This window comes from Macrobrachium nipponense, chromosome 6, assembly GCF_015104395.2.
Source record: "Macrobrachium nipponense isolate FS-2020 chromosome 6, ASM1510439v2, whole genome shotgun sequence".
In the NCBI taxonomy this organism is placed as follows: Eukaryota; Metazoa; Arthropoda; class Malacostraca; order Decapoda; family Palaemonidae; genus Macrobrachium; species Macrobrachium nipponense.
In genome coordinates, this window is record NC_061108.1 from 96892675 (window position 1) to 96900770 (window position 8096).

Here is an 8096-nt window from a genome sequence, read left to right on the forward strand (position 1 = left end):
GGGGTCGGAGAATGGTACTGTCATTGTTGACACGGTGGCTATGAAGACTAATGACCTTTACGCTGCCTGGGAATCAGGGTAGGCCTGTCCTACCTGCTGTTACATGATATTCCTTGTGTGTATGGGTCTTATTACTGATGAGGCCATGTGATGTCTTCCCACTGGGAGGCAATTGAAGTGCTGATTTCCATTTTAGGGGTATTGAAGAAAATTCCTGGTACTCAGCTTGTTTCTTTATTACTCACTACATCATGCCAAATTTCTCCCAGGCCTAGTCTCCTGGACTTGGTTAATTTACTTAGTCTTCAGAACTCTTGGACTAGATCCCTTGCAAGGGATACATAATAATTTGTATTAATAATTTGGCAAAATAGCCCAAATTTGAAGGGTGGACCGGTTAAAGGAATATTTTTCCCATTACATTATCGATAAAGAAAATAAACAGCACTTCTCTCGGCGGCACTTTTACACCGTATCAGTCGCTCTCCCTTCTACATATTCTAACACATTTCATTAGAAAATTTTAATTATTATTTAATTACTGCACCACACATTAGGATTTTCAGTGTCCATGTATGACACATATAGATTTCCCCCCGTTTCTTTCTAAGTTTGCACCCAACAGTTCTTAATACATTGCTTGATCTATACACCATAATTTCTGTCTAAACCATCTTTGCCCTTTGCCTGCCAATCTTTCTGCCGCCTGCCTTACTTCCCCTATCAAAATCTAACTATGCACTTCCATGGGCATTTTAAGAAATTACATCCCTCTATAAATTCGTCAGTCATCTTATCAATTTTATTATTCTATTACAAAGGGATCATTATTTCCATCATTCATTCCTTTGAAACCGTTCCCTCATCTACATATTTTGACAAAATGATATTTTCACTGCCATATTACAGCATCCCACTCTGATTTATCAACCAACGGCGTCTTTTTGTTATTCGACTATCATCCTTACATCCCCATCATTTTCCTCTCCAGGCATTCCCAAAATGAAGGCTACATTAAACTCCTCCAGTCTCGCTCCATTTAGATCTGCATCTCTTCAGTTTCATTCAACAAATCTTGAAATAATTACCAAATCAACGGTTTCTCCTCAGACAGCATCTCTCCATTTGTATTTCAGTTTCCATTTTCTCATTGACCTTTCCCATGGTCCTTTACGTCCCTTAATATCAATGTGTTTGTTGATTTTTTCTTATTATCAAATTATTATCACTCCCACTTATATAACCTACCTTAACTCATTTTTTTTTCAGAAATAAGTATGAGCTTTGCTTCCATATGAAATTACCCAGATCTTGATTTAAAAATGAACGAACAATACGATGATAAATATTGTCTTGACACTAACGCAGTTTATGGAAAAGAGAAGACGAAATTAATGGAAACTTGACCTAAGGAAAGAGTTTCTGCGGAAAGCACGTCATATATTGCAGAATTTCTCTAGAATAATAATTATCACCTTTATTGAATTATGGAATTATTATGTTAGATGTCAAAATAAAATTTTCCATTAAATAGTTCAAAATTATATATACGGTAGGGTATATATTCAAATCCATCGAGTTTGACTTTCATAACGATTGGTTTAACATGGACCAATGGAGATGCTTGTGCTAAATAGTCAAGAAGTTCCGAAAAGAGTACTATAAGAAACATGCCTAAATTTCTCTCTCTCTCTCTCTCTCTCTCTCTCTCTCTCTCTCTCTCTCTCTCTCTCTCTCTCTCTCTCTCTCTCTGTAAAGAACATGCTATAAAATGTAGGTACAACACAACAAGGAGGGTTATTGAGAAGGCATAACATAATAACATTACTTTGAATATTTTGAAAAACAAATGAGCTTTGCAAAAATAACGAGCAGAAACATGCGAAAATGCCATGGGACGTGGGTTCACGGCAACAACGTGTTTGTTTACTCAAGTGCCAAATAGTTTCCTTTTATTTTAAGGAACATTACTTATTTCCGTCCTACATGGAATTGTGTGCTGTAGATATTTTTGATAACCGATGTGCTGTTACTTGTAACTAGTCGCAGAAATAATGACAAGAAGCTGTAAAATAAAACACAGATTTAGTGATGATAAATATGTAAAGAAAAATAGCTCTTATCTAATCCATCTACTTTTGTATAAAAGCTGAACAAAAGCTTTCGAAAGTAATTAATAATTTCAGTGTATCTAGATTTTAGAACATGCAGAATGGTATTGAATAAATAAAAAATTGTAAATTTTCACATTTTTATCACATATCAATTGATAAATTAACTTTGCATGCAATAATATTTACGCTCGTAGTAGCAAAAACAATCACTGCCGTATGTGTTTACAGATTTAGAATGATAGACAATACGCTCGGTGCTATGTAGGCGCTCCACATTGCACGGTTTCGAAATGAAATCGCGCTATAGGTCGCGCTGTCAATCAAAGTAAAGACAACTGTTCCCTCAGATAATTCCAGCATTATATTTAGAAGAGTAAGGGCTAGTTGACAGTGAGATTTTTGGGTTGATATTACCTTATGTTAGACATTATTTCGATGGATTCCGTAAATATATTGCTTCATAGGAATAATGGTATAGATAGAGTTCTTGTTCTGTCTGGTCTACCAATACTTTTACTTTCCTCTATGGCATACCTATTCTTTTGTTGAAAATGCATGTTCGTTGTGAGTAGAAATTCTCCTGGAGAAAATAATTAACTTACTGAAAAATATATGGATAATCCATCTCCTATAAACTAGCCTACCTCAGCAGTGTTCATATAGTATTTCTTGACGTGGTTCTCGTTCCTTTCTCTTATTCTGCTCCCCATAGGAGATAAGAATACCAAACGACATAGAGCGCTAGACCATCTCCTCACTGTTTCATAGATTATAAGATTATATATTTCTTATGTACATTTAATTCAGTATTTGTCCCATCTGCCAACACTGATATGACACACAAGTGATTCTGTAAATATGTTGGTTGTCTTTCAACAGTAGAAATATTTCCTTATCCTATTGTGTCATATAATGTCTTAATTTCTCTTTGACTTACTCTAAGACTAATTAACGACCCATCTAACATTTACATGTAAGGATATTTTTAAAAAATACTTGTGGAGAAAGCAAATTATTCCATTCTTATTCGCTTTAATGTCGTCTGGCTGTCCTGGGGGAAAGATTTCCTCCCAATGAACGGCGTTCATAATATTTAACGTTATGAATGACATATTTTACTTGTCTTCATAAAAACAAGGGCAGTTAGAATATGACCGTCAGTGATTAGTATGGGCGAGCAATATATTATATATATATAATAATATCTATATATATATATATATATATATATGTGTGTGTGTGTGTGTGTTTGGTACATATTATATAATATATATATATATATGTATCTTATATATATAATATATATATATTTATCTATATATAGATAGATATATATATATATGTATATTAGATGTGTGGTGTGGGTGTGTACACACACACACACCACACACACACACACATATATATAATAATAATATATATTATATATATATATATATATATATATATATATATATATATATATATATATATATGATATATATAATATATATGTATAACAGAATCACGAAAGTTAGGAACGTGATAAATCCATAAATAAAGATAAATGCCACGAAGGAAAAATAAACGAAGGAGTCTGCGAGATCTTTCACGGCTGAAAAGCCCTTTACTGAAGCAGCTGCTTTCAGTAAAGGGCTTTTCAGCCGAAAGATCTCGCAGACTCCTTCGTTTATTTTTCCTTCGTGGCATTTATCTTTATATATATATATATATATATATATATATATATATATGTATATATATATATGTGTGTGTGGTGTGTGTACATATATATATATATCATATCTTATATATATATATATATATATATATATATATATATATATATATATATATATATAATATATATATATATATGTGTGTGTGTGTGTGTGTGTGTGTGTGTGTGTGTGTATGTATAAATATATATATATATATATATATTATATATATATATATATATATATATATATATACAGTATATAATGTTATGATCTTGAGTTTGTGTAGAAACGGACAAAATATTTTACTAAACCCTGATTTAATTTTCCATTTGAAAGTTAGGGAAAGAGGAAGTTAGGGATCGATGAATGTACGTTTGACATGACGTGGTTTTTGATGGTTGGTACACGACTATGAAAATCGTTGCATCAGCCTTGCTTGGTATTCAGTACTTAGGTATGGAAATGGAAGAGAGACTGAGCCATTGAACTAGTGGATGTGTTTGGTGTGTGTAATGGTATTTCCATACTTCTGAAGAAAATCTGTGACACGGGTTAGTAATTGTATTGGTATACTAGTAGCCTATTTTTTGAAAACTTTTGACAGTAGTTTATAGCTTTGACCTACTAGCTTAGGTATACCTAGTACTAGTATACTAGTAATAGCCTAACCCAACCAGCATGGGAACAATAGATCGAGACCTCTACATTCTTCTTGAAGTACTAGTGTAAACAACCGACTGGACTGGCCAACCTACTGACTACCGCGTTTGTGGCCACCCTCCGAAAAAGTACTTTAACACGTCCTGACACCAGAGATGGTCATCAGTCATGAGTTGTTGGTGGTGAGAGGAACAGCTCGAGACCTCTACTCTAATTTCGAAGTAAGTATTTTCTCCAAAGTTAGAAATTAGCTAAGGCCATATTATAAGATTAAACAGAGGGTAATGAAAAGTGTGACCAAACGCAGTACTAGGTACTATACACTACCACTAACTACCCCCATGACGGTTTCGAAATTTTTACTTACAACTAAAAATATTTCGAAGATTGATGCCATCTCGATGTTTGCGGAGTCGCTTGTGTCAACAAACTTCCCATTTCCTGTGCTAAATTCGCACACCACTTGTACCCATAGACGCTGGGGCACTTTCATCACAACAATCGTAAACACCGTCTTCCAACCACTACTTAGCTAGGTTAAAACACCGCGTGGACTGGCCAACTCACCGACTACCACGGCTAGGCCACCCTCCGAAAAAGTACTTTTAACGCGTCCTGACACCAGAGATGGTCATTAGTCACGAATTGTTGTTGGTGAGAGAAGGAGCTAAAGACCTCTACTCTCCTTTCAAAGTAAGTATTTTCTCCAAAGTTAGAAATTAAGGCCATTTTTTAAGATTTAAACTGAGGGTAATGAAAAGGGTGGCCAACGCAGTGCCCACAACCCCAAAACGCTTTCGAAATTTTTACTTACGATTAAAAAACTAAAGAAGATTGACTCCATCTCGATGTTTGCGGAGTCGCTTGTGTCAATAAACTTCCCATTTCCTGTGCTAAATCTGCACACCACTTGTACCCATAGACGCTGGGGCACTTTCATCGCAACAATCGTAAACATGTTCCCTTGCCACAACGTTTTAAAGGAAACTATGGTTTTGGTAGAAGACGACGACGAAGCGTGCACTAGATAACTATTTAAATAAATAGTAAAACATCAATATTTGACATATTTATGATGATTAATTTGAAAATATTCGTTATTGAATAAGTAACTCGATACCTGACTCAAATTTAAGTAATTATTTTTCGGAATTAGAACTTTTTTTTAAGTCCTGTATTATGACGTCACGATATCTTGACTTTCGTACCAATTGTAAATTAATTGCTATACTCAACTTTCTTGCAGAACAGTTTACCAGTTATTCATGCAGATTGTTATCAGCTATTTATATAATTGTTATAATTGTAATGCACATACAGGCAGTCCCCGGGTTACGACAGTGTCGGCTTACGACATTCCAAGGTTACGACGCTTGTCAATAGACATTATTTCCAGGGTTACGACGCCTACAACCCTCTTCTGGGAGATGAAATATGACACCAAAAATGCAAAATAATCAATATTTGAAGGTTTTTTTTTTATGAAAAATGCCATAAGAATGCAGTGTACATAGTTTTCAATGCACCCAAAGCATTAAAAGTAAGGTTTTCTTAGGATTTTTGTCGATGTTGCGGCTTATGACGATTTTCGTCTTACGATGCGTCTCAAGAACAGAACCCCCGTCGTAACCCGGGGACCACCTGTATATATCTTTATTATTTACTTTTTGGATATATGAAGATGTTTTACTGCCGGATTACCGCCGTAGTGTGGCACAATCGCTTTCGCTCCCTGAGCCTCTGTCTGTTTTCCCACCATAAGAAATTAATTGGGCCGAATTTGCAATGACCAGAAAGCATTGTGAATATGGTTTTGTTTACCAAGTTCTGAATAGCTGTCACCTATAATCCTTTAATTGTCTTGAAATTGTACCTGAGATGATTGTCTTAAACCTTTAATTGCACCCATTGTTTATGCTTGTTTGGGAAGGTTTCTTATCTTCCAGGTGTGTCGGATTCTAGGTACTAATCTCTTTATAATCCCTATCTGTCAGTTATACGAATCTTCTTGTATTGTCTTTTCTCGTATGTATGTCAGTCTCTGCTCAGTAAAGGACTTTTAACATCAAAAGATCTTGCAGACCTCCTTCGTTTATATTTCCTTCATGGCATATATCTTTCTTTATATATATATATATATATATATATATATATATATATATATATATATATCATATATATATATATTATATAGTACCACTACATACATACATACATACATACATACATACATACTACATACATACAGTGGTCCCCCCATATTCGCGTTCTCCGGATTCGCGGACTCACACATTGGCGGATTTTTCTTTGGAACCTATCTAGAAATTATTTGCGGACGGACTCGCCCATTCGCAGAATTTTCTGACGAAAATAATCACTAATTAGTGTATTTTGATGTTTATTTTCATAACTAAATACATTTTTATGATACAAAAATGATTTAGTAATTTTCAAATATTAATTTTGATTAATGCTGTATTAGTAAGTTTAATAAGTTTAAATGATATTGCATAATAAAAATAATTCTCTCTCTCTCTCTCTCTCTCTCTCTCTCTCTCGTCTCTCTCTCTCTCTCTCTCTCTCTCTCTCTCTCATATTTACTGAGACTCGAGATTTTTTGTAGTACTTGTACTGTATGTTTTTAATACTTTCAAATAATAATCAATAATAATAATAATAATAATAATAATAACTGTAATTACAAAATTCATATTATGTGATAGTATTTTAAAGAAATACAATATTAATCTATCCATGTCACTTTTAATTAAGGCTCTCTCTCTCTCTCTCTCTCTCTCTCTCTCTCTCTCTCTCTCTCTCTCTCTCTCTTTTGCCACACAAGATAATAATGTGTCATAGTGGTAACTCCCTCCCTCTCTTTTGCTGGAAGTGTTATAAGTATTTTTTGAGAGAACGGAAAGATAAACTCTCTCTCTCTCTCTCTCTCTCTCTCTTCTCTCCTCTCCTCTCTCTCTCTCTCGCTCTCTCCTCTCTCTCTCTCTCTCTTCTCTCTTCTCTCTCTCTCTCTTTTTACCGAGATGAAAGAATTTTTATGGTACTAGTATGTAAATGTTTATTGATAATTTCAGTTATTTAATAATAATAATAAAACTGTAATTACAAAATTCATAATGGCAGTATTTTAAAGAGATGAAAATGACCTTTCCATTTCACTTGTAAGGATAACTCCTCTTTCTTACTGAGATGAGAGAATTTTTATGGTAGATGCACATGTTTATTTTATTTTCAAATAATAATAATAATAATAATAGAAGTAGTAATAATACGATAACTAATTTCAAATGAAAATTCTTCTTTCGTCTTTATCTGTATCAATTTCCCTACCTCATAACTCCAGTGACGCTCGGAGCTGGGGAAATGTAACAATGCCATACAATGGTCAACGAATTTAATGGTTTTTAATGGTATTCTCTCTGCTCTCGTCTCTCTCTCTCTCTCTCTCTCTCTCTCTCTCTCTCTCTCTCTCTCTTACTGAGATGAGATAATTTTCATGGACATGTATGTAATAAGTTTATCATTAATATTTTCCAATAATAATACTATAACTGTAAGTACAAAATTCATATGTGAGTATTTTAAATACAATAATCATTCCATT

General features: G+C 33.9%; 1 protein-coding gene across 4 annotated transcripts in view; it reads left to right on the plus strand.

The window, feature by feature from the left end:
- The first annotated feature begins 4170 nt into the window (after positions 1-4170).
- LOC135216410 (nucleotide exchange factor SIL1-like) overlaps positions 4171-8096 on the plus strand; it is a 131872-nt gene continuing 127946 nt past the window's right edge. The window contains exon 1 of one of the 4 annotated variants that reach the window (XM_064251700.1): positions 4171-4271. The gene's annotated coding sequence lies outside the window, so the exon portion shown is untranslated. Of the gene's footprint in view, positions 4369-4563; positions 4699-8096 lie in introns of those variants that run through there. The other 3 variants (XM_064251703.1, XM_064251699.1, XM_064251701.1) reach the window with 3 other exon arrangements.